General features: G+C 32.7%; 1 long non-coding RNA gene across 1 annotated transcript; it reads right to left on the reverse strand.

The window, feature by feature from the left end:
- Nucleotides 1-17,769: 17,769 nt before the first annotated feature.
- LOC139488839 (uncharacterized) lies at nt 17,770-20,241 on the reverse strand. Its single transcript, XR_011656090.1, has 3 exons — nt 20,015-20,241; nt 18,682-18,996; nt 17,770-17,893 (listed from the first exon to the last, which is right to left on the reverse strand). It is a non-coding gene; the product is annotated as an uncharacterized lncRNA (long non-coding RNA).
- Between the last annotated feature and the right edge of the window lie 16 nt (nt 20,242-20,257).

Here is a 20,257-nt window from a genome sequence, read left to right on the forward strand (position 1 = left end):
TGTTCACCACAACAATTCTATACAAGAATAAAAAAAAATACCCATTATATTACAAAGTGTTTACGTAAATGAAATGCAACATGACTTTAATTCAGTTAAATTATTTGTTTTCACTTGAATATAGTTATCAAAAGTACCAGGATTATAATTTTATACGCCAGACGCGCGTTTCGTCTACATAAGACTCATCAGTGACGCTCAGATCAAAATAGTTAAAAAGCCAAATAAATACAAAGTTGAAGAGCATTGAGTATCCAAAATTCCAAAAAGTTGTGCCAAATACGGCTAAGGTAATCTGCTCCTGGGGTAAGAAAATCCTTAGTTTTTCGAAAAATTCAGTTTTGTAAACAGAAAATTTATAAAAATGACCATATAATTGATATTCATGTCAACACCGAAGTGCTGACTACTGGGCTGGTGATACCCTCGGGGACGAAACGTCCACCAGCAGTGGCATCGACCCAGTGGTGTAAATAGTTATCAAAAGTACCAGGATTATAATTTTATACGCCAGACGCGCGTTTCGTCTACATAAGACTCATCAGTGACGCTCAGATCAAAATAGTTAAAAAGCCAAATAAATACAAAGTTGAAGAGCATTGAGTATCCAAAATTCCAAAAAGTTGTGCCAAATACGGCTAAGGTAATCTGCTCCTGGGGTAAGAAAATCCTTAGTTTTTCGAAAAATTCAGTTTTGTAAACAGAAAATTTATAAAAATGACCATATAATTGATATTCATGTCAACACCGAAGTGCTGACTACTGGGCTGGTGATACCCTCGGGGACGAAACGTCCACCAGCAGTGGCATCGACCCAGTGGTGTAAATAGTTATCAAAAGTACCAGGATTATAATTTTATACGCCAGACGCGCGTTTCGTCTACATAAGACTCATCAGTGACGCTCAGATCAAAATAGTTAAAAAGCCAAATAAATACAAAGTTGAAGAGCATTGAGTATCCAAAATTCCAAAAAGTTGTGCCAAATACGGCTAAGGTAATCTGCTCCTGGGGTAAGAAAATCCTTAGTTTTTCGAAAAATTCAGTTTTGTAAACAGAAAATTTATAAAAATGACCATATAATTGATATTCATGTCAACACCGAAGTGCTGACTACTGGGCTGGTGATACCCTCGGGGACGAAACGTCCACCAGCAGTGGCATCGACCCAGTGGTGTAAATAGTTATCAAAAGTACCAGGATTATAATTTTATACGCCAGACGCGCGTTTCGTCTACATAAGACTCATCAGTGACGCTCAGATCAAAATAGTTAAAAAGCCAAATAAATACAAAGTTGAAGAGCATTGAGTATCCAAAATTCCAAAAAGTTGTGCCAAATACGGCTAAGGTAATCTGCTCCTGGGGTAAGAAAATCCTTAGTTTTTCGAAAAATTCAGTTTTGTAAACAGAAAATTTATAAAAATGACCATATAATTGATATTCATGTCAACACCGAAGTGCTGACTACTGGGCTGGTGATACCCTCGGGGACGAAACGTCCACCAGCAGTGGCATCGACCCAGTGGTGTAAATAGTTATCAAAAGTACCAGGATTATAATTTTATACGCCAGACGCGCGTTTCGTCTACATAAGACTCATCAGTGACGCTCAGATCAAAATAGTTAAAAAGCCAAATAAATACAAAGTTGAAGAGCATTGAGTATCCAAAATTCCAAAAAGTTGTGCCAAATACGGCTAAGGTAATCTGCTCCTGGGGTAAGAAAATCCTTAGTTTTTCGAAAAATTCAGTTTTGTAAACAGAAAATTTATAAAAATGACCATATAATTGATATTCATGTCAACACCGAAGTGCTGACTACTGGGCTGGTGATACCCTCGGGGACGAAACGTCCACCAGCAGTGGCATCGACCCAGTGGTGTAAATAGTTATCAAAAGTACCAGGATTATAATTTTATACGCCAGACGCGCGTTTCGTCTACATAAGACTCATCAGTGACGCTCAGATCAAAATAGTTAAAAAGCCAAATAAATACAAAGTTGAAGAGCATTGAGTATCCAAAATTCCAAAAAGTTGTGCCAAATACGGCTAAGGTAATCTGCTCCTGGGGTAAGAAAATCCTTAGTTTTTCGAAAAATTCAGTTTTGTAAACAGAAAATTTATAAAAATGACCATATAATTGATATTCATGTCAACACCGAAGTGCTGACTACTGGGCTGGTGATACCCTCGGGGACGAAACGTCCACCAGCAGTGGCATCGACCCAGTGGTGTAAATAGTTATCAAAAGTACCAGGATTATAATTTTATACGCCAGACGCGCGTTTCGTCTACATAAGACTCATCAGTGACGCTCAGATCAAAATAGTTAAAAAGCCAAATAAATACAAAGTTGAAGAGCATTGAGTATCCAAAATTCCAAAAAGTTGTGCCAAATACGGCTAAGGTAATCTGCTCCTGGGGTAAGAAAATCCTTAGTTTTTCGAAAAATTCAGTTTTGTAAACAGAAAATTTATAAAAATGACCATATAATTGATATTCATGTCAACACCGAAGTGCTGACTACTGGGCTGGTGATACCCTCGGGGACGAAACGTCCACCAGCAGTGGCATCGACCCAGTGGTGTAAATAGTTATCAAAAGTACCAGGATTATAATTTTATACGCCAGACGCGCGTTTCGTCTACATAAGACTCATCAGTGACGCTCAGATCAAAATAGTTAAAAAGCCAAATAAATACAAAGTTGAAGAGCATTGAGTATCCAAAATTCCAAAAAGTTGTGCCAAATACGGCTAAGGTAATCTGCTCCTGGGGTAAGAAAATCCTTAGTTTTTCGAAAAATTCAGTTTTGTAAACAGAAAATTTATAAAAATGACCATATAATTGATATTCATGTCAACACCGAAGTGCTGACTACTGGGCTGGTGATACCCTCGGGGACGAAACGTCCACCAGCAGTGGCATCGACCCAGTGGTGTAAATAGTTATCAAAAGTACCAGGATTATAATTTTATACGCCAGACGCGCGTTTCGTCTACATAAGACTCATCAGTGACGCTCAGATCAAAATAGTTAAAAAGCCAAATAAATACAAAGTTGAAGAGCATTGAGTATCCAAAATTCCAAAAAGTTGTGCCAAATACGGCTAAGGTAATCTGCTCCTGGGGTAAGAAAATCCTTAGTTTTTCGAAAAATTCAGTTTTGTAAACAGAAAATTTATAAAAATGACCATATAATTGATATTCATGTCAACACCGAAGTGCTGACTACTGGGCTGGTGATACCCTCGGGGACGAAACGTCCACCAGCAGTGGCATCGACCCAGTGGTGTAAATAGTTATCAAAAGTACCAGGATTATAATTTTATACGCCAGACGCGCGTTTCGTCTACATAAGACTCATCAGTGACGCTCAGATCAAAATAGTTAAAAAGCCAAATAAATACAAAGTTGAAGAGCATTGAGTATCCAAAATTCCAAAAAGTTGTGCCAAATACGGCTAAGGTAATCTGCTCCTGGGGTAAGAAAATCCTTAGTTTTTCGAAAAATTCAGTTTTGTAAACAGAAAATTTATAAAAATGACCATATAATTGATATTCATGTCAACACCGAAGTGCTGACTACTGGGCTGGTGATACCCTCGGGGACGAAACGTCCACCAGCAGTGGCATCGACCCAGTGGTGTAAATAGTTATCAAAAGTACCAGGATTATAATTTTATACGCCAGACGCGCGTTTCGTCTACATAAGACTCATCAGTGACGCTCAGATCAAAATAGTTAAAAAGCCAAATAAATACAAAGTTGAAGAGCATTGAGTATCCAAAATTCCAAAAAGTTGTGCCAAATACGGCTAAGGTAATCTGCTCCTGGGGTAAGAAAATCCTTAGTTTTTCGAAAAATTCAGTTTTGTAAACAGAAAATTTATAAAAATGACCATATAATTGATATTCATGTCAACACCGAAGTGCTGACTACTGGGCTGGTGATACCCTCGGGGACGAAACGTCCACCAGCAGTGGCATCGACCCAGTGGTGTAAATAGTTATCAAAAGTACCAGGATTATAATTTTATACGCCAGACGCGCGTTTCGTCTACATAAGACTCATCAGTGACGCTCAGATCAAAATAGTTAAAAAGCCAAATAAATACAAAGTTGAAGAGCATTGAGTATCCAAAATTCCAAAAAGTTGTGCCAAATACGGCTAAGGTAACCTGTAATAACTGATTTTTAATATAATGTTTATTCTTATGTCTGTGTTTTTCTGGTAAATAATGTTAACGAATATCAAGTGTTTTGATACTCGTATTTAGAAGTAATGAGTGTTAAAATAGCTACAATTTTCTAGGGATTCATCATTTTGCAAGTTGATATAATCTGTTTCATCAATTCGGTCCATTACAACAGACCAAGACTAACAAAAAAAGGTTGCGTGGACTGTAAGATTGTTTGTAGACATTTCACAATGTAACAATGAACCCAACTTTTTTAAACGATGTGTGTGTATGGTGTAGTCCTTATGGAGTTTTATTTTCCATATATTAAGCCATGAAAATAATCAAACACACGAAAAAAAAAAAATTCTTCATGTTTAATGTTGAATCAATATAGTGTTTGTAATAACATGATAATGTTTTGAACTAGTATTGTGAATATAATTGGATTTTTTTGGAAACTCGTTTTATTCAATTCTATGAATTTCAAGATTACCTTACATAATATAAATTTCACATGTTGTGGCGTTGATTCATTTATGTGAATCGCTGTTTATATGGTGTTCTGTGCTTTCGTAAATTTATGTTCATTGTAATTCAGTGGTTAGCAATTTGTAATGTACTACACGTATAATACAGTTTTTAATGTATCTCTCTATGATGAGTTATCTTGCTTTTGACTGTACTCTATATATCCTTGTCACGTAGTTTTGTCATTTTAGCTGTAATTTGTCATTACATATGAATGGGAGGTTTGGTTAGCCATAAAACCAGGTTTAACCTACCAATGTGTCTTAGATATCCTGTCATAATGCAGGGATATGACAGTTGTTATCAAAAAGTTCTAGGAATTTTAGCGTTTGATTTTATTGCAGTTCAGTGTTCCTCTTGTTGTCTTTTTTGTTTTCCTCGAATAGTTTATGTGTTTCCCTCTGTTTTAGTTTGTAACCCGGATTTGTTTTCTTTTCATCGATTTATAACTTTGGAACATCGGTCTAAAACTGTTGCCTTTATTTAAACCAATAGTTGACAAGTTTCTATCAATCTCAACTAAGTTTGATAACTTGGTTTCCGTAAACAAGACAACATTGTATTTGTATTTGTTTGACTTTTTAACTATTTTGATCTGAGCGTCACTGATGAGTCTTATGTAGACGAAACGCGCGTCTGGCGTATAAAATTATAATCCTGGTACTTTTGATAACTATTTACACCACTGGGTCGATGCCACTGCTGGTGGACGTTTCGTCCCCGAGGGTATCACCAGCCCAGTAGTCAGCACATCGGTGTTGATATGAATATCAATTATTTGGTCATTTTTATAAATTTTCTGTTTACAAAACTTTTGAATTTTTCGAAAAACTAAGGATTTTCTTACCCCAGGAGTAGATTACCTTAGCCGTATTTGGCACAACTTTTGGTAATTTTGGGTCCTCAATGCTCTTCAACTTTGTATTTGTTTGGCTTTTTTACTATTTTGATCTGAGCGTCACTGATGAGTCTTATGTAGACGAAACGCGCGTCTGGCGTATAAAATTATAATCCTGGTACTTTTGATAACTATTTCTTCATTTTCCTTAGTATTTTTATAACTACTTAAAAGAACTGATCGTTCTTATATTAGTTACAGTGTATATAGTGTTCCTTAATTTCAAGTTAAATCTAACTTAGACCAGTTTTAAACAGTACCTCAAATATGTATATGATGCAGGAGAACAAATTTAAAGTGCAATAGTAAGACGCTAAATTTAGGTAATCCGTGCATACAGATGCATACAGCATGCATACAGTACAATAAACAAATCTTGTTTTATGTCGATTGAAGACAATCAGTTGAAAGCAATAATTTTTCTACTTTAATCAAATCAACGGTACTAATTTTGTTGCACCAGATGCGCATTTCGACAAAACATGTCTCTTCAGTGATGCTGGTGGCCAAAATATTTGAAATCCAAAGCTTATATAAAAGATGAAGAACTATAATCCAAAGGTCCAAAAAATATAGTCAAATCCGTGAAAGGAATCAGAGCTTTGCATGAGGGAGATACATTCCTTAATTTATAATAATTTCTAATATTTTGTAACAGCAAATTTTAATAACACAAAAAATCCGTATTTTCATGCCAGTACCGAAGTATTGGCTACTGGGCTGGTGATACCCTCGGGGACTAATAGTCCACCAGCAGGGGCATCGACCCAGTGGTAATAATAAAATCAACGGTACTAATTTTGTTGCACTAGATGCGCATTTCGACAAAACATGTCTCCTCAGTGATGCTCGTGGCCAAAATATTTGAAATCAAAAGCTTATATAAAAGATGAAGAGCTATAATCCAAAAGGTCCAAAAACTATAGTCAAATTCGTGACAGAAATCAGGGCTTTGCATGAGGGAGTATATTGACCTCTAAAACATAAACAATATCACAGAAATAACGATTTTAAAATGTCTTCCTTAACGAGGAACTCGAGAAATAACAGGAAATTCAAATTTATTAGTTTCCTATTTACGACCACAAAATGACTGTCGTAAATGCAATGAAAATCTTTTTACGACTTAAAAGGGATGTTGGAAAGTAGAACTCACATCATCAAGGATTTTATAATCAAATTAGTTATTTTTTAACAACGAGAACATGCGTTTTCAATATATAGAATTATTCTTTTGTATTATAAGTTATTATAGGTTCTGTGCTCATTGGTTAAATCCAATGAAGAGTTATCAAAGTATCAATGACGAAAATTAATTAAAAGAGATAGTTGTTATTTAAATAACAAAGGAAGCGTACCGACGTCTGGTTAAAAAAACCAGCAATCAACTGTATTTGAACAAAATGATAAAAAAATTTAAGTTTCACTAAGAAAGTCTGTTGAAATTTATTCAACGATATTTGTTTTTACTTATTACGTCTAAAAATATGTTTGAAGATGAGCAATTACCTAGTTATAATCTTTTTTATTTGGTTGTTTGCAAATACTATTCTATATATAGATCATCAATCGCCGTACGACTTTTAAACATGTAAAAATCCCGTACAATACCTCGACATTACATAGGGTGAAGCAGTTCATATAAAAACAATTTTGGCAAATAACTTGTTCATAAAAACCGTATTGTAAATAAGGCAACTGAATCCCTAGTGCATGAAGCAGAATGATTCGACAGTATAAAGGGGGGGGGGTTGATTAAAACCATTGCATTTGGACTTAGTCAGGTATTGATCATTGGTAACATATTTTATGCATGTAAAAATCATATAAAAAAGAAGATGTGGTATGATAACCAATGAGACAACTATCCACAAAAGACCAAAATGACACAGATATTAACAACTATAAGTCACCGTACGGCCTTCAACAATGAGCAAAGCCGATACTGCATAGTCAGCTATAATAGGCCCCGATAAGACAATATAAAACAATTCAAACGAGAAAACTAACGGCCTTATTTATGTAAAACAAATGAACGAAAAACAAATATGTAACACATAAACAAACGACAACCATTGACTTACAGGCACATACATAAAAAATGTGGCGGGGTTAAACATGTTAGCGGGATCCCAACCCTCCCCCTAACCTGGGACGGTGGTATAACAGTACAACATAAGAACGAACTCTAAAAATAAGTTGAAACATGATCTTTTCATTATGAAAAAAAATTATAATTTCAAAGTTTTGTAATATAGTTGTTAGATTAATGTCGATTGACTTGAAGTAAAATACTCAACAGATACATGTTTACGAAGGTCAGATTCAAGTATTTTTCTGGGGAAAAAAGATAAAGCAAATAAATGGTAAAGTTGAAATCATTATTAGAATCGTTTAGGTTGTTAATGACCAAGGTTATTCGCCACAAAATGTAAACTAGTATTTCAAAGATGTAAACGAACGTGAGTTTGAAAGCTATCATAGCGATTGATAATCTTTTGAATTAAGATATAACTAAGAAGGCATCAAACTATTGAACATTGATTTCATACAGCATTACTTATGCCAAAAACATGTCCATCCAGATGCCTTTGAAGCCTTTAAGGAAAGTAACGCGTTTGATGATTTTATTTTCAGTTACGTCTGTTATTGATAAATTATCGATATGTTTGATATAATACATCTGCCCACTGATAAAGTTATATTGTACTTAATAACATTTACAAATGACATACATATTATATTTTCTGCTTTTTAGGTTATAACTACATGTATACATTACTTTTGATGTGATTAAAAAATACTTCAATTTGAGATCTACAGAGAAAATTTGTCTGTAAGCAACATTTTTTATTAGAATAGTATTTAAAAACTCATTAAATGTACTTAGTCTAGACTTTTAATTTGGTACGCAAGACATAAGAATTGGCAGTTGCGTTCCAATCAAAAAATTTTGACTGCCAATTAAAAAAATAGAAGTTTAATAGCATTGTAAGCCATAAAATATGAAAATTAATTCTAAATACGGCTATCTATATTTGGGTGTAAGACATATATTAGACAAAAGATGTGAATCATGGAGAGACACACGAAAATGATATTGGGTTAAATAATATTAAATACAAACTCCCCGCGCGCCTTTTAAATAGTAATCGCTGGAAAATTAAACAAAAGCATATACATATATGTATTGCCAGGTTTATGAAGGCATAATTGGGAAATAATTTATGTTTCTAACATTCGATATTTATTAAAAGTTTCTAATGAGAAAGTTCTTTATAATTCTGGTCTTTTGTACTTAATGACGAAAATAACAAAATATGTTGTTTAATATCTGTTATATGAAATTTGTCGCTTTCTGCCATTTATCATTGTAATGAGAGTTATTATGTCACGGATGCATTGGCTATTTATCATCATACGCCTTTTTATTTTTTAGTAAAACAATGCGGTTAACTCATAAATTCATAAACACGAAGGAGATGAGGAATTATAATCATAGAACAACTAACATATACACGAAATGACGTAAATGATAAGTTGTTGTATGGCCTTCAAAAACTACAAAAGAGCTTATTGCATAGCAAGATATAAAGGATAAGGAGAAAACAAAATGTTCAAAAATTGAAATATTTTTTATTTTAACTGTATGTATTTAAATGAAACTGTATGTTATTAATTATTGCTCTATATACCCTCATTTATTTATTTCGTTCATAGATATCGTATGGGAAAATGTATGAACATAATACTTTACTGACAAAATGTTGTAAATTTTGTTCTAGTAACGTATTTCAAAATCATAAATGTTAAGTTAAGAAATAACACAAATTGTATGAAAAAGGAAGCATGCGGGTTGTATTGTGATGATTAAACACAATATATTATATTACACACACAAACATGTTCTCCTACTAATGATTTTTAATCCTGGTGTTAATAAAAATGTCAGTAACTTAATCTGTAAACATAAAAACTGTACGATAAAAATAAAAGTAAGTGATCTTCCCATGTGTGTCTGATGCTTAACTTGTCTTATTAATTTGTAGTAAATTCGTCTTCGCAGAGATTTGTGGAACGAAATAGGATTTGAAGGATGGTTTCTTGTCGAGGAAAAACTGTAATTAAATTTTAGTAGGTTACGTACATATTTGTCAAATGACTGTGTTTCCTATTTTTTAAAGAGATATTAATGTATTTTTATTTTTAATTTACTTTTTGTATAACTTTTAAAAGAATGTCGATATTCTTATTAATACATCTACTACATAATGTGAGTGTTTTTATATACAATGGATAAGTATCTCATGATTTTTTTTACTAGTTTGCATATAATCAACGGTTAACAGCAGGTTATAGTGGTCGAGTTATACTTTTATTTTCAGGGGTTCTTTCCGATTGATTAAAAAAGGTCAGATACGTTATTTAAAAGTAAAATGATTTTTTCCTACTTATTGCATCGCATATTCTTTTTTTTTTATCGAGATAAAAGTGGAAATCTAAAGAGTTAAAACCTCGCCATCGGATATTTTTTATTACATGTAGGTGAGGTTGGTGAGCATAGCAGTTCTTTGATGCTTCCTTTCAAATTTTGATCAAATTTGAAGAAAAAAAAAACGATTTGAAGCTAGACATACTGGACTGGTCAAACTAAACTTGAAAATGGCGATAACATACTTATTATCTTGAATTATTTAAAATTGTTTAATAAGTTTTTTGCGTGAGATTGCTCATAATGAAAGAATTCGAATGCAAAATAAATACCTTTGTAATGCTACAGAAATAACAATGCCACCCCAGTATATTGTAATGCTTTTTAAAAGTATCGATCAATAGGTAATGATGTAAAGCTGTTTATGTGTGTTACAGGTTCATATGACATTGACCTTATTTTCATAGTTCACTGATAAATCATGTAAATATATTGTTTCATGGTTTAGTAACTTTCTTGGATAATACATTGAGCATGTTATTAAGTTTACCTTGTATTGAACTCTTTGATTTAATCTTTATCCTTTAGAATCTCACGAATGTTTAAAGTAAAACATGCATATAACATGTAGATTGTGCATATGTTATTTAAATTATGATTGTATAGCTAATGCGATATTGTCATCAAATTGAATTAGATACCCTGCATTTATCTTATTTAATTTTTTTTTATTGCACGAATAGTAAATACGTGTACTTTATACTTAATGGTTAGATAAAACTGAACTCAGTTTAATGTATCATTTAAAAAGTAAAATCACAAAAATACTGAATTCGGAAAGTCCACAATCACATGGCAAAATTATTGTTAGTATGAGAGGTACCACTAAATTATTGTTAGTATGAGAGGTACCACTAAATTATTGTTAGTATGAGAGGTACCACTAAATTATTATTAGTATGAGAGGTACCATCAAATTAACATGACGCCACTTATTTTGGTTTTAATCTTAGTCTAGCCTTTATTACATTAATGTTTTTTTCAAGATATATGTATACAGAAATACCACGGTGACCATTGATTTTCCCCAATTAGTCTTTGCCCTTTCAAAAAAATGTGCTTAATTTATATTTGTTTCAAATAAAGAAATAATAACCATCACTGGAAGTTCATCAATCAAATGTTCACCTTTTGTATACTTGAATGTGTACAAGTTTTAGTAACCATTTTACCTCTAGAATATTTTATAGAAACCCCAAATAAGAAAAAAATGGTGCTTTGAAATATCCAAAATATATGTATATGACCCGGAAATATTTTACTGCAATGAAAGGGTAAGGGATAATTACCTATAACTGAGATTATTTTTTCGACCCATTTGCAAAATGATGTGACATACTTTTATAAGGTGGTATTCATTCCTGGTATCTGTGATGGGTTTATTTACATCTATATTATAGTACAAACAAATGTGATTAAAATTGTTTAACTATCCAGTTATAAACAAAAATGGTCTTTGATGCTGTCGTTGCATACTTTTATAATTTGCGCAGGATTGTTTATGCTTTTCCGAGCCTTTTCTAATGCTGAAGGATCTAACATTAGTAGAAAGTTACAGAGGTATCACAGTGACACCAACAATCACCAAACTATTTGAATATGTTCTGTTACCACGTCTTACCAAAAACTTTATCCAAGCAGACATGCAATTTGGTTTTACAGAAGGTCTCTCTTTGTTAATAGCTGCCTTTCTCGTATCAGAATGTAAATCAGAATCCAAAAACGTAACTTTAAAACCTTTATATATGATTGCGGTAGACAGCCAAACTGCATTTGACGTGGTTTCTCACATCATTCTTCTAGATAAACTGTATGAATGTGGCATACATCCAAAGCCTTGGTCTATAGTCAAAGATATTTATACAGACATGTCCTAAAAAATAAAATGGAAAGGTGAAATAAGTGACAAATTTCCAATACAATAAGGAGTGCGACAAGGTGGAGTCCTTTCCACTCACCTATATAAGGTTTACATTAACAACTTATTGAGTAAACTCATGAAAAGCCGTGTAGGAATGAAAATTGGCAATATTTACACTGGCACACCAACATGTGCAGATGATATAGCACTTCTGTCTGATGATATTGAAGAACTACAAATTATGCTACACACTGTTCTATGAAATGCCAAACAGGACAGGATCACAATTCATCCAACAAAAACAAATGCTGTTATCATCAATAAAGGCAAAACTGTAAGAAAAAACCTACAATGGAATCTCGGCACCACTTGTATAACACAATTCAACCAAACTAAACATCTAGGTATAATAAGAGCTGAAATTAAAGAAAATAACATAAATATAAAGGACAGACTGTCCCTAGCCCGTAGGACACTCTACTCACTTTAACAGCGGACTTCATGGATCAAATGACTTGAATCCTATCACCTCTTACCAAATATGTCGGAGCTATGTAATACCTAAACTTCTTTTTGGACTTGAAATACAACCACTAAAACAAATAGATATTGACCGCCTTAGAAAGTTCCACATAAACTGCATAAGAAAATTCCAATCGCTGTATCAAAGAACAGCCGTCTGTGCCGTCTATCTAAGTATTGGTGCCCTATCCATAGAAGCAGAGCTCATCAAACGTCAACTGAGCTTTTTATATAGCTTTCTAAACAATAAAAATGATAGTAAACAACAACTTAATCAAAGACAGATCTCTATCAACATCAACAACCCAGGAAGTTTTATAACATAGTATCCAAAACGTTGAAATTGTATAACCAACCGAATCTAGAATTCTTACTGAATAATCAAATGAACAAATTACAGTGGAAACATCAATATAAGATAGCGATTAATAGCTATTGGTCAAAAACCTATAAAGATCAATCAGCCAATAAATCAACACGGAAACATCTCTGTGTAGATCAAGTGGAAATGGGAAAACCGCATCAAATTTGGCTATCTATTGGGTCATCAGTCACTGAGATGAAAAGGTCTATCAACTACTGTCGTAAAGCAACAGGAACATTTCTACTACAAACCAACATTCAGTAAAAATAAAGACACTGCAACATGTCCATTTTGTGGTCTAGAAGAGGACGATATGATACACATGCTCACAAGTTGCATACTGCTACATGATATCAGAAAAACACATCTATTTTAAAAGATTAAAACACATCATCATTGGATACATTGGACTAAGACAATGGAATGAATTTATTTTTGATAAACAGTCAATAACGCAGCTGATAGTTGATCCCAGCTATTACAGTGAAGCATTGAAATCCACATCAAATTTAGTACAACAAATTTTTATAACAAAAGCAACAAGTGAAATGTGCTATGAAATCCATCATAAAAGACCGAAATTAAAACTAGAACTGAATATTACATATCGGTTCCCAACCAACAAACAGCAATCATTCTTAGATTTTAGAGATACTATTTTTAAACGAACAGTATAATATAGTAAATTATCCTTATCATAATATTTGTATGCTGCATGAAAGTAACTGTTTTATGTTTTAACTATTCTCCACATACATGACGTACTTGTGAGAAAACCAAACAGTGTTTTTAAAAATTATTTTATTTTATGGTGGACTGCATGAAATAAGAATAACGTTTTAACTGTACAAAATCCTATCCGAAGGGAAGAAGAATTTTAATAGCTCAATATGAGCTATCTTTTAGACAATGTGTTTACTCTATAAACATCTTAACCTTCCTGTAGTATAACCCAAGGATATGGATGTATATAGTTATCAAAGGTACCAGGATTATAACTTTGTACGCCAGACGCGCGTTTCGTCTACATGTGACTCATCAGTGACGCTCATATTAAAATATTTATTAAGCCAAACAAGTAAAAAGTTGAAGAGCATTGAGGATCCAAAATTCCAAAAAGTTGTGCCAAATACGGCTAAAGTAATCTATGCCTGGGATAAGAAAATCCTTAGTTTTCGAAAAATTCAAAGTTTTGTTAACAGGAAATTTGTAAAAATGACCACATTATTAATATTCATGTCAACACCGAAGTGTTGACTACTGGGCTGGTGATACCCTCGGGGACGAAACGTCCACCAGCAGTGGCATCGACCCAGTGGTGTAAATAGTTATCAAAGGTACCAGGATTATAATTTTGTACGTCAGACGCGCGTTTCGTCTACATGAGACTCATCAGTGACGCTCATATCAAAATATTTATTAAGCCAAACAAGTAAAAAGTTGAAGAGCATTGAGGATCCAAAATTCCAAAAAGTTGTGCCAAATACGGCTAATGTAATCTATGCCTGGGATAAGAAAATCCTTAGTTTTCGAAAAATTCAAAGTTTTGTTAACAGGAAATTTGTAAAAATGACCACATTATTGATATTCATGTCAACACCGAAGTGTTGACTACTGGGCTGGTATATATGTTGCACATGCTTTGCACTATAGTGTTGTATATATATTAATGGATGACACTTTTTAACTTGCACATGGGGGTTGGAGTTGTTCAACAAATTTTTACATTTTAAAACTATCCGAGGTATATAGTTCTTTAAAAAATAATCTTAAATAATAGAAGTGAAAACAACTCCGTTTCTACTTGGTGTTCCTAATTGGAAGGAAATACGAAGAAGAAGAAAAATGCTTATTTTAAATTCTAATATAACTTTCAGTTATTGCGAATATACTTGGTATGGTCCGTTGTGTCTTGTATACAACCTTCTGTGCTGATTACTGATTCGATAATTCATGCTATTTTAAGATGATTGTTCTTCTAATATTAAAATGTTACATCGCTATTCTAGTGCCAAATGATCGCTATCAAATAGTTTATACCCCGTCCCAAATCAGGAGCATGAATTCCTGTGGTCGTTGATGGCTATCTGCTATACTTGTTTTCTATTTCATGCTATTGAATTCCGAAGCAATTATTTCTTTCTTTTACGCATTGTTGAAGGTCGTAAGGTATATTTATATTCTTATCCTTTGATTTGCAGTTGATCGGTCTCTCAGTGTCTAACATACCATATTGTATTGCTTACTTTCGTAGCAAGTACATGTAATAAGAGATCCATAATTAATTATGCAATGATTTATTTTTATATATTTTTTTTAAGATACAGATAATGATGGACAGAACTTTCAGGCAAATGAAGAAGTACCTTCTTTCAATCAAGCTGTCTAACAAAAAAGACAACCACAATTCTGTGATAAATAAAATCAAATTGAAGCTGTCACGAGGATCAAGCTTCGAATATATTTACATTGTAAATATCTTATATCCTCTGATATCCATGCCATCCATCACCTTTTATACTTCTATGTTAATCCCCTAATGTCATATGAACATTCTATAAGTTGAAATGTTATTTTCGGATCATGATGAATCAAAGATTGTGTTGGTCAGAATTCAATTGTGTTGAGACCTTGATTAATACTAATGAATTGGGTAAATTCTCTTAAGATTTGTGTTTTTAATTTGTATGTCAAACAAGATGTGGTTAGAGTCAATGTCCGTGAGGAACTCTATCTCTAGGTGAAATATTTTACTAGACTTAAAGCAATGTAACAATATTTGTACGGAGTCCATGTGAATATCTGAATATATATGAAATAGATTTTATTGAGATAATTAATAACTTCAACAATACAATTACACTGGAAATATATTTTTTTATGTTGTTCTGACTAATGCAGCTTTATGTAGTAATTCTTTTGATGGCTGGACTACTATTGTGTGAAAAAGTTGTTAGTATGGGCACTATAGTATTGTGTTATGGTATTTTAGTCATACTTATAAATTAACTGTTTACAGACCTTTGAATTCTTTTTAAAACTTTTTAACCTCAGGAATAGATAACCTTTGATGACAAAACTTTAAGGAATTGTTGGTCCTCAATGTTCTTCAACTCCTATTTTATTTGGCATTTTTGAACCCTTTTCTTATATTCGAGCGTAACGCTCCTGTGTGGACAAAACGCGCGTCTGGCGTAAATACTGGTATCTAAGATGAGTTTTTTAATTCCGATCTATTCAATGTGTCTTCATTTATCAAATTGCTTGATATTGGCAGCCTCACAAATATGTGATACTTCTGGTTGTTTGAAAGTCATTCATCTCTTTACTGTCCATTATGTTACCTTTGTGAGTTTACCACTGGCGTAGATACATGTATTATGTCTTTATCATCATTCCTCTATCTATTGACAAACTGTCTATGGTTTCGAAGGTATGCAACAGAAGTAATATAACAAAAGTACAGAACTCCCACGAAAATTCCCTAATCAAATATCAGAAGTTAAAACACATCAAACGAATGGTCAAAAACTGTCATATTCCTGACTTTGTACTGGAATTAGTATGCTTCTTTACAAAGTTAGATTTTCTCTTACCTTTCATCAGCAATTAAATTCAATGATGTGGTCGACCTTTCAATTGATGATAGTTAATAGTATTGTAAAGCGTAGCAAAATCTTGATAATTGATATTTGCCAAATTATTAAGATTGTGATTGCAGATATTTGGGGTAGATCTTTCAAAATTTATAATTTACATCTGATTGACAACGTTTGTTTAATATACCTAATCACAATATTCTAAATAGGTACAAGAAGATGCAGTATGAGTGCCAATGACACAACTCTCCATCCAAGTCACAATTTAAAGAAAAAACATTATAGGTCAAAGTACGGTCTTCGACACAGAGCCTTGGTTCATATCAAACAGTAATTATAAGCTATTTAAAAAGAGCCCCAAAAAGGACTATTGATAAAACATTCGAAAGTGAAAAACAACGGGCTAATATATATTAAAATAAACCAAAAAAAAGAGAACCACATCAACAAACGATAACATCTGAACATCAGGTTTCTGACTTAAATAAATGCAAATAAATGCAGTGGGTTTAAAAATTAAAATAGGTATCAACATTCACCCTTACCCGAAACAATAGTATAACATCACAACATAGTCATATATTACTGTTAAATAAATGGTGGTAAAACCCGGTTATATAACATGTTTTTTGAGGATTTCTTTATAAATTTAAAGTTAACAGTATGAAGATCGGAGATTTACATCGTCTTTTTTTCTTGAAAAAAAATGTAATTACTACGCATGAAATAATTCTGATTTGTTTTTAAGGTCATGTTTCTTGAATGCACTGAAAAAATACACTAGTCAAACTGACTAGCTTACCTAGTCAAATTGACTGTCCACAGGATGACTATGTCAAAAGTCAATTGACTTATTATTTTTGTGTATTAACTAGCTTTGCTAGTCATTTTGACTCTGTTAAAATAGTTTTTGTACTAGACCAATAGTCAAGTCTACTTATCATCCTAGTCAAGTTATCTCTTGCTGCGAACGCAGCCTGACTAGCCAGTCCCTAAGATAATGCATGTTCCACATGCATTTCCTCATTCTCAAGAGCGTCCAGTGAAGAGAGAAAAGGATTTGACTGCAAAATCTAAACATAGGCTTAACGAAATCAATCAGAAATAAACTTCAGGAAACGACTGACAATAAACCCCATTAAAGAAAACATGTCCTCGGTTGATAATTGTCTCATTTATATTATACTAAATTTCTCAATTATGTACTTCTTGTTGATTTTATAAACCTGTTAACATTTGTGTATTTTTTTGTTTTTTTATGTTACTTATTATTTTAGAACACTAACATTAAGAATAGTAAATAAAAATACTCTAAACAAAGCAAAACATTTAATATCATTTATTTTGATAATTCTGGTCCAAACTTGGTCATCAATTGTTCTTGGTCCTACCAATACTTCTTGGACTGTTTGGAATTCATCCCTGTTCCCTGGTTCTACTTCCCAGATCTGCAAAATACAGAGATAGAATGTAAGATGTGAATAGAATTGAATAACCGATAGTGAAGTGTGTAATGAAACTTTAGTTTCACGGACTCATTTTTTTTTATGTCAGCCAGGTACAACATAATGATGTACTCCTGAATAGTGATTATTTCATTATGCCATATACACGCCACTTCCTGTTTCTGACCTAATATTTTTGAAATATTTAACTTTTTGGTTGTTTCTTTCAAAGTACATGTACATGAGCAGCAATGAATTACAGAAAACAAATAATTATTATGCATTTTTATGAAATATACAACACAAGTGCACTTCTCAGCAGAAGAACTGGCTCAAGACAGCAGATGCATCTTTCCAATCCTAAAGGAACGAAGATTCCTTGTGTCGTAAAAATATAAGTTGTTTCAGTTTGAATTTTGCATTTAAAAAAGTAAAGGTTAACTGAATTCATTTTTCGGTTCTTTATTTTCAAATATACAAATGTCCATTTAATTTTACTTCAGTTTTATTTTCAATATTTTCTGTTCTTTGACCATACACTTTTTTCTTCATTTTTTTCATTAATAAGGCCGTTAGTTTTCTCATTGAATTGTTTTACATTTGTCATTTCGGGGCCTTTTATAGCTGACTATGTGGTATGGGCTTTGCTCGTTGTTGAAGGCTGTATGGTGACCTATAGTTGTTAATTTCTGTGTCATTTGGTCTCTTGTGGAGAGTTGTCTCATTGGCAATTATACCACATCTTCTTTCTCATACTTATTTAAAATAGTAATACATTTTTGTACACTTACCAAAATTTTGCCATATCAATCTGTTTCTTTCTATTTTTAAGTAACTGATATTCTTGAAATCTTATGTACAATGGATCATTGATATATATAGGTCAACTTTGTCTCCAAGTCCGGTTTTTCAATTTTTTTGTTTACTGGTTGAATAACAGGTGTCAACTGTACGGTCTGTTTCTGAAGACGAACTTAGAGCAAAGCAGCAGGATCACTTGCACATAAACAATATGCACAGATTCTTTTTTCTTTTGTCGATTTTGTTCTCTCTTCTTTCTTTTGTATTTTCGCTTTGGATTTCAGGAAGGTCTACCCATATAATTGCTGTAAATAAAATAATATAATTGTTTAAGTATATATAACCCTTAAATTGTAACTGCTTCAAATTTTTTTAATGTACCCAACACCTGGAGACTTTATTATAGTTTATATAGCAACTATTAGAATTAGGAAAATAGATCTATGTTGGTTATAAGTAGTTAACATTCTGAAATTTCATTTGCCTTTATCTATTTATATATGTTTATCTATATGTGAATGAGACATTTCATGTTTCGTGTTATATTGCAACATGTCTGATTTTTTTTACATGTATTGGTTAACACATACATGTATTGGTGTTCTTTACGCACCCCTTTCTTTATACTTCTGAACAAACTGACAACTAACTGTTATTAACATTAAAGTCAAATGACAAAAGCCATCCAAAAGCAAGTTGTACTTTATTTAGAAAATATATATTTTACCTATGTTTCTGCTAATATAATGAAAAAATTAGGGTTGTAGGTATAAAGCAAATACAAGGACAAGAAAAGAGATATATATTGTATGCAGCTTAAAATATTTGCAACACGGAAAAAAATTATTTTCAAGTCCTGTCAATCTTGAAGCCCCTACAAGCTTTTACACCCAAACCAAGCGACTTTAAAGAAACGAACAAATAGGTGCAGCTGGTAGAATCAATATAGCCATATGGTAACTAACGGTAACCCAAAAACAAATCATTAATCAGTGGTAGATCAAGAACTTTATGTAAGGAGGCTCACTTACTGACCTAAAGGGGGGGGGGGCTACAGTTTGTTCAGTGATTCCCTATATATAAGCAACCAATATTCCCACAAAAGCATACTTGTCGGATATTGGAAGAAAAATAAACTATAATAGTATCAAATTGGAAATATTCATAACAGAAACAGACAATTTAAGTTTGTGTATCCTCATTGTAGCCGTTTACCAGCTATGTTGTTTTAGTTATATTTGCGATTTCTTAAAAAAATAATACGTACTTTAACAATATTACATTAAAAAATGACAAACTTTGCAGAACATAAGAAATATTTACCTTTTTTCTAAGGAAACGATGTGAACTTCTTGTCCATTTTCTTTGTTATGAAAGCACGTGTTGAGGCGCGAGAAGATGTGCGTCGGCTATCCAGATGTTTAAGATAAGACGACATAGCGGGCATCATCAAATTTCACTATGCATGCTGAGTAAAGGTACTAGGTTAAACAGTAGCGATTTGATCTACTAGACATCTAACTGAGATTACTAGACAGACTAGTCATTCTGACTAGGTATTTTTTT

This window comes from Mytilus edulis, chromosome 9, assembly GCF_963676685.1.
Source record: "Mytilus edulis chromosome 9, xbMytEdul2.2, whole genome shotgun sequence".
Lineage (NCBI taxonomy): Eukaryota > Metazoa > Mollusca > Bivalvia > Mytilida > Mytilidae > Mytilus > Mytilus edulis.